The following is a 9,086-nucleotide window of genomic DNA, read 5'->3' on the forward strand; positions in this document are numbered from 1 at the left end:
CCCGAGAAGCCACGTCCACCGAAATAAAATGTATTCTTGACTAACATGTATTGTATGTATTCGCATTGTATAACTTAGGTTTATGTCAGGGGGGTAAGTCGGAGACTGTCCCGACTATCCCTTACGTATGTATAAATATTTGTTTTTGTCAAATAAACGATGGGCGGCGTTGCGGAAGTAATGCGAAAGCAGTCCCCGCGGCGCCGTCGGTTCAAACACGGAAAAATAAAAAAAGGTAAATGTAAAATATATTTATCTTCATCTGTATCTAGATAATTTTTTATACAATTATCTGTATCTTATCTAGATGAAATTTTCGTTATCTATTCTCAACACTGTCAAGGACTTAGACATGCTCGTATGAGATGTTTACGCTGCTATAGTAAGCGAAGTGAAAAGTGGGGAGATTGTAAATTCCGCCAGAAATGAACGGGCAAAAATAAGTTCTTTGGAAAATTCCGCATGGGAAAATACCCAAGTAAAAAAAGATACACGGAAATTCCGCCTGAAAAAATATACAAGTACAAAAATGGGTTTGTAAATTCCGCCCGGAAGAATAAATATTTTTAAGCAAAGCGTTCGGTGTCTGCTCGACTTGGTCGTACTTTTTGCGACGCGGCGTGTTATACAGTATTTGAAAGTTCCAAATTTTTTAACACAGAATAATCGTATCAAACGACAATCGTCAATCATGTCATATCTTATTACCTTTGTCTACAATATTGTGGACCTAATAATTGGAAATGTCAGGTAGTGTGTACGCCAGGACAGCTGACGTAGTAAAATTCCCGAAGGACCACTCGATGATTTATCGAGACCAAAAAAAAAAGGTGATTTGTAAATTATGTTTGTTTATGTCGCCTTTTATAAATTGGGTAGGCAACTTAACATGCACGACGACAACGATGATGTTTGATTAGGAAAGGGACGTGATGGTGTTGAGGGAAACAAGATGATAGAATTTAGTTATTGGGGGGGGGGTCTCCGTAGTCGGTTAGGACATGTGCAATGACCACGGAGCTCACATGAGTCGGCTAACCTTAATAACTAAACTTAAAACTATTGAAGTCTTGTTGACCCGGACAGCCTGCCCACAGTGGAGACACCTGTTGGATGTGGATTCCGACGACCTGGGCGGCCTCTCACACACTATGGCGAGTGCTGGCGGACTTACGCGGGAGTAGATAGTACTTGGTGACGGTGAGGCGCACAGTGTGCGTACAAGCCGGAGGATCAGGTGACCCACGGATGGCAATAGTATAGTTAAATATAAAGAATAACTCACGGTGTGATTGATAATAATATGTGGCAGTTTATTTGAACAATAATAAAAGCAGTGACGGCTTCCAGCAGCGTCGCACGTAACACCGCAGTAACAATACTAGTTGGGTTGATCACAATGACCAGACAGTCCGTTTGAACAGATCGAAGATTTACAAGAATAATAGATTGGTGTGTACCAAAATACGGACACAATATAATATATATATTTGGTGCTTGGTGTGTACCAATAAATACGTACACCCGAACACCCGACAAGATTGTAAAAAAAACACTATATGACAAAACAAACGCTGCAATAGCGGAATAATAAAAGTTTTACGACGACAGAAAAAAAACAATAATAAATAACACTGTTGTGACTACAAGGGCGTTGGCCGCAATAATAATGATAATAGGAAAACAACACAAAAACGATTTAGATAATACAAATAAAAACAAAGACAATAAATAAGGTGATTCTAATAATCAATAATAATAACAACACAAGGAATAAAAGATAGGAACAAGAGATGAGTGGAAGGTGGGAACGACCGATAAGCCAATCGTGCCGTCGCGCTCATTAGCATATCACTGTTTGTAATATTCAGCGCCAACAGGTAGGAATATTATTAAATGTTTGAATCATCTGAGTTTCGTTTAGAATTATGAGGTGTTTATGTTTAGTACACGTCCTTAAGTCTTATACACAGATACCTATAAGAGCAGCTCAATTTATCGAATAAGAACGTGGAAATATACTTTTGGTATAAGACAATTTTAAATTTTCTTAAGTAAATAGATTTTTGGCTTCTGGGTTAACAAAATGGCAATATATAATCACAACTTGCAATGCTTTTGAGAAAACATTTGGTGAAATTTTAATTGTACCACCCCAGTGGCGATTTTTCAGTAAAGCTTATAGTGGTATATGATCTTTTCCGAAAAAACGCGACAGGGGGTGGTGCAATCGCGGCTCACTTTTCACCCCGCGTACCGTAGATAATATACCTGTTCTTGTTTATAATGCTCATTCATTCGAGTGCTCGCGCTCTGTGATATCGTCGTTTATCTACGTTCGTGACATAAGCACTATCGTATGATCGTAAAATTCCAGATTTGGTTCAAGTCCGCGCATACGTCACTTGCTTATCCGTATTATCATATTGTCGTTCAATTATTACTACTAAACATGACGCTACGTCACGTGCTTACCGAAGGATCTGACCGTCAAAAAGGTTATACCTTGTTATATCATGGCTATGTTCGTCACTGTCGCTCCCTCTCCGTGTACCTACGAGCATTGGAAAAGAACCAAATTGCGCTCTCCGCTTTCCTATTGTATTTATGATAGGTTGTTAGTACTCGTTGCTCTACATGACTGTTCGCTCGCTTGTGAATGCGGTGCAATATTTAGTTGCTTCGCAATGACGTTCCTTTGATTCTCTGCGAAACGAAGATCAGCTGAAGTCAGAAAGTCACCTCAATACATAAGCTCAAGTTAGTTCTCTAGAGCGGTGTGTTTTAATATATATTCATGTTCAATTAGCTCGAAACATCATCGTTATTGTTATTTATCAACTGTGTATGTAAGCCCTACTCAACAGAGTTCTGAGGACCGTGAGTCGGGCTACCTACAACCTATTTATATCGATGGGTGGGATTTAGACTAAAACATATTATTTTGATTGTTGAAATAATATTAGAACACAGTTTTTGGATTTAAGTGACGATATTAATTTAATACCACGACAAAAAATAAAGGTCAAAAATGGATTAAGTTAATACTCGTTATATTGCAAATAAGTGAAGACGATGTAAGCTGTAAGAGACAAATTGCCCATATTGTCAAAATGGAGGTTCTACTTATAGTATTGATCTTCGGTACTTGTCCCATTTGAATTTGTCATTGTGTATTTTTTAATGTTAATTCGTTAAACATTCATATATAAACATATATTGTTACTTATAGTGTTGTATAGATTTTTGTGTAAGATTAAAGTGGATGGGTATATATATATTATGATTTTGAGAATGACATATTAATAGTATTATGATGATATTAAATTATGCAACTGTAAGCTTAATGATGTGAATATCATTACATCCACTCTGGACTTTAAATATGGGGTAAATATTACATGTTTTTTTTTGTGAGAAAAAAAATTATATATAAAATTAATATTGTTGATTGTATAAGGTAAGGTATGGTTAAAATTGATAAAATTTGGTTAAATATATTTTTTATAGAATGATTATAATTAATTAAATGGCTATATACAATGGTTATACTAGTTGATTAATATAGTTTTATAAGGATATTTTCCTAAACTTGTGCATGAGAGACCAATTTATTTGATTTTCAGATATCTTTAGGTAGGGATATTTTATTTTTGGTTTATCCAGACATCTTGGTGCTGAGCTCAAAATCCTCTCTTTGTGATTTTTCGTCATCTATATTCTCTTTGAATTTGTTTTCATCTTCTTATGATTGATGAATTGAGTTAGGTTAGAGAAAGTAGTTTAAGGCTAAACTGGCTAAAACCAAATGTTTGTAAAATTTTTGGTCCGGTGTAATAGATCAAGTAATATTTGTTCAAAAAAAGATATTACTTGACCTAATAAGCAAGAGATGAGGTTTTGTAGTGAACGATTCGAGAACGTCACTCGTTTTTTTGAACCCGAATTAAATTTTAATGAAATTGAACCCATTTTAAGGCGCTCAATTGCTTTGCCATTTAATAAATACATATATTGATTAACTATATTATATAATAATATTTTTGCAATATAATCCCTATTATTAAAAAAAGGTAGTTAAATCTAGTAAACGCATTCAATTTGTCAATAAACGTGAAGGTGAACTCGTTTATTTGAAAAAAAAAAATAAACTTGAACTTGTGAACTAGCTATTTTTTTAAGGACTGAACTTGAATGTGAGAAATTAATTTTTTTTAGTTAACTTTCCAAACACTGATCTTTCCTTTAATTTTTTTGATTTTTTTAAACATAATTATTTTGGTCATAAATTATACTTCTAATGACAGCTTAAGAAATTAGTGGAAAATGTTCTTAAAATAGAAAATTCAAGATATTAATTAAACGTACGGTATTATTAAAAGAATGGCGGTGTGTTGACAGATGGTCTTTGGACCTGCAGTTTGCCATATTATATCAAAAAATCCCTGATGTAACTATTTTTAATTTATATAGGTATATTTAATAATTTAGATGTGAATAAGTTTAAAACTTGGTGAAGAAATGTCTTATTATTTTCTATCAACTATACCTCTAAGCTATCTTGATTAAATTTATTACTCAAGCAATAAGCAAAGCTACAATCATTTAAAATGTAATTAGACAAGTCTATTTTAGACTGAATGGTCATTCTTGATTGGACCCTCTGATGTTTGTTTGGTCGGAAAACATTTTCAGTTATTACATTTTGTTTCAAATTCTTTTCCCAACTGTTTATCTAATTCAATGCACTTCTTAGTACCTAAAAAATTAAATTAGTTAATCAAAATATAACATTTTTCCACGTTTATTATGTATATTTTGTAGGTATTAAAAATCATGTTTTAACACTTCTATTGTATGACAGCCACAGAAAAGTACATATACACTACAATGCTACGTGCAATACTTAATAAAACCTCTTGACTATTATATATGATGACTTCTGCAGGGAATTTCCAGTTCAGAGCATCCGAAAGGTTATTCATTTTGAGAGTAAATTTTAAAGTGTTTTCACATTCGGTAAAACCAAAATAATATTTGTTCTTATAAAATTAAATTCTGTCTGCCATTAATTTACTAAAAATTTTTTAAACAAGGAAGATTACAATACTGCAATGAACTCCTAAAATTGTATTACGTTAAAGTAATATTTACATGGGTATCATATTATTCATCTTTGTAAAACTATCTAATTTAAAATGGTTTTTTTAAAGTTAAGGCGTCCCCAGACATAATGTGGGAGTGGGAGAATTAATTTAAAAAATGAATGAAAATTTTTTTGTACATTTTATTATTATTACATTATTACGTTTCGTCATTATTACAATTAAAACATTGCAACTAGCTACTATTATACATTATTCTCTTTAATGAAATATAAATTTCAATCTCCGTAGACATTCTCTACCAAATTGTGTCGGTGCATTTTCAATTTATTTTTCCTTTGTCTGCATTTACTTTTTCTCTATCATCGCCCATCGTTGATCTTAATCATGTTGTAACACAACTTAAAATACTAAAATAACGTTCTGCTGTAGAGCTTGTAGCCGGAAGAGACAACAATATTTCCAAAGCAACTGCTATACTTGGAAAAAAACGTTCAGTTACAATTTAAAAAATCGATAAAATTGGTTTTGCCAAAAATGTTACCAACTTTCCGCTTCAGCTTGTAGATTATCAATTTTATAGAAATCAAAAATTTTTTTCAATGCTCAGGATAAATTTTTTAAAAATGTTGAGGTGAAGATATTGTAGTATAAATACAATATCATTTTTTTTTTTTTTAATAGTACATTTTTTTTTTTGGTGTCTCAAGTTTGGAAGTAATGGCTGATGAAAATAAATGCTCAACAAAATTACTAATATTGTCTTCAATTATAGATGTACTATTATTTAAACTTTTACTATCATTTAGGGTACAATAATATTTAATTAAAGTATTAATATAATTCCAATGATGCTTTTTTGTTTTTACCATACGTTACATTAATCATTTTACAATTTAACATTTAATAAAATGTATAAAATGAGTCAAGTGAATGTTAAAAGTTGTACTAGTAATGTCGAATGAAATTATTCTAAGTTGTTGTTCGCACCATAGTCTTCTCCAAAAACGCTGATAAACTCTGGACCATCCTGAAAAAAACAACTATGGTCAATATATCCAACTAAAAAATGTCTCATTAAATCCTGTCCGACTTCATTAAATTGTTGAACATGCTGCATTATGGCCTTGAACCATCCTACATACAAAACTGAGGATATGATGATAACCGCTAACGGTAGGTAGATGAGGCATTAGGGGAAGTAATGCTAACGCGGTCCCCCCTCTGGTTCTCGATACCACGGAAAAAAAAAAAAAGGTAGATGAGGCAGTGCGAGACCATTCCGAAAACGCGAGCGGCTTTAGGATTTCTCTCGACTAAATCCAAAACACCATTTAGCTTTACGATGATGATACCGTACAGTTGATTGGGTTTAATAGAATAAGTAAGATCCCAATCTGCTTAATGGAATTGCCTGTTAAACTGCATTAATGGGTCCTTTTTCAAAATTTATAACAAACCGGAATTGAATTATAGTTGAGAGGTGAAATTTTTATAACAACATTAAATAATGTGATGTATGTTTCTTCTGTCTGATTTTTTAGAAGGATGTACACCGTTATGGAGCGCACACTTATAAATACCACTTGAAAAGTCGGAAACTTTTCAAGTCTGCTGGAGCAGCAGGAACAGTCTTGAATGTTCCATCAATTCCTATAGTTGTAACTGTGGCCCACTCTTCTCTAGATGTTTTAATTGCACCCGAGTTTGTGAAAATAACTCCTTCGCTTCTTCTGTTGACGACTTATTCTTGTTGGAATAATGTAGACGATGTTTGAAGAGTTTGACTGTAGGCAGCCTTCTCTGGCCAGTTCAATGCTTCAGAGAGCTCATGAATTTTCTCAGGTATGCGTCTGCCGTTCGGTTGGCGTAACCAACGCATCCTCTTCCATCTTCTCTGTCCTTGTCCTTGCATACATGGGTAATTATTAGCAGCTTCTGGATACCTCAAAAATTAATAACAATTGAATGGGTCATTGGCCAATACTGTACATACCTAAATTTTAACTGTTAAAACCAAAAATATATTTATTATATATCACAATTTAAAGTTTATAGCTACAATACTTAAAACATCCAAGCCTTATTTCAAGCCATTTATTTTGAATTATTCTGTCTCATATAAATATGATGTGTGATTAGTTAACTTCGCCTCAATCGGTTCATTGGATGCAATAAGAAATATATACTGGGCGACAATGCATACAAAATTCAAAGTTTTGAAGAAAAACAGTTTTTTTATAGCAAAGAGTTTCATAGTTGGAAACTAATTATTTATAAATAATAAAAATCTTTTTGCTGTACTATAATATTACTATACCTAGATAATTTTTTTAAATTTGTTCAATCAAATTAAATAATTTAATATTTTAATAAACTATCCAATCTCATTTTTAATGATACAAATTATTTATAATAATAATATAATATGTTAGAAGTTTGTAGGCATATCATTTTTTATATCAATGAAAGGTAGACATATACCTAATAATTGTTAATTTTTTCATAGTAGCACCTATCTGAGTATAAATGTATCCAGGTATGTCAATGACCACCCATATCTGAACAAATCTACTTTCATTATTTTTGTAGAGGGTACATGCTACGAGAATATAAGAAATGAATTCTTAGATTCATGACAGAAAGTGTAAATTTTAGCATTGAGTATAATTTATTGTAAAAAGATTTAATGTATAATAAGATGATAATGTTGGTATACTTTTTTCACATTTGTACAACAATTATGCGTACATAGAACGTACACCTACCTACTTGATTTATTTTTATGTAAAACCTATACAATATTATAATAACTACTGTCACATTATATTATAAAAATATAACTAAGAAATATTATTTCATATAGAATTAGAAAACTAGCTGTATTCTATTAGCATTAAGTAACTTAATAAACAATTTTATCATAATACACTTGCAAATGTATTTGTTAGCTACCTAACTATGAGTACAAATATATAAGAAAACGAATCATGTTAAAAAACTAAATTGTTAGTTAAATAAAATATTAACACAACAACTTACTGAACAATTGCATGTTGTATACAGTCCTAACTGAAACAGATATGTTTTCAGGATCAATGCCCTTTGCACCTATTGCTTCACTTGAGAAACGTAAATGTAAATTTATATCTACAGGTCCATGGTTATAATCTTTTATTCTGTTATCAACAAGTTCTGTACTCACTGATACCGTATAAGGACAATAATCATGAAGCTTACCAAGTATATGCGGTTGACTCTGGCTTAGCGCTTTTGTGTAGTACTTTAAACCTAAATTATCGACATAAGCACTTGAGCTATGATGAATCACTGGAATCAGTCCGTAGATTACTAGTAGTTGATTCAAAGCTTCTTTTTCAAGTACTTCGTCTTCTGGTACTCTTTAATTTTTATCCGCGAGTTCTCTATTCGGATTATTGTTCTTCTGAACAACTAAACGAAAATAATCATGGTGCAGGAAAACCAATTTCTTCCTTGACATGTTCATCATGTTTCTGCACTAGGCAGCCAATGCTACACATGATTGCTCATTGGAGCACGTACACTAGGCAGCCCGAGGAAGACAATGTATATGTACGTGGCTGCCTGCACTCTCTGCTCACTAGTTCGAGCAGCCGGATGTATTTTGAGTGTTTTTTTCCCGATTCTTTTACGATCACTACGCTATTCGTTTATTTTCGTTTATCGAAGAATATATCGTGACGAATTGAGATTCAGAAATGTATATTCGAGAAGTCGAAAATCGAAAAGCAATTTGGGACGTAACTTCTGACGAACATAGCGATCGTGATTTAAAGAGAAGGCGATAGGAGGAAATCACAAATATAATGTGTGTAGAAAGTTTAACAGAGAAAGAGATAAAAATGAATTCGGTAAGTATTTTAATTTTAATAAATTATAATATAAAATATACTTACTATACTACCAATATAATATAATTTGTGAGGAGAATTTTAACTT

General features: G+C 32.3%; 1 pseudogene; it reads right to left on the bottom strand.

The window, feature by feature from the left end:
* Positions 1-6,030: 6,030 nt before the first annotated feature.
* On the bottom strand, positions 6,031-8,732 carry LOC111026514 (annotated as a pseudogene).
* Between the last annotated feature and the right edge of the window lie 354 nt (positions 8,733-9,086).

This window comes from Myzus persicae, unplaced genomic scaffold (genome assembly GCF_001856785.1).
Source record: "Myzus persicae strain clone G006 unplaced genomic scaffold, MPER_G0061.0, whole genome shotgun sequence".
Lineage (NCBI taxonomy): Eukaryota > Metazoa > Arthropoda > Insecta > Hemiptera > Aphididae > Myzus > Myzus persicae.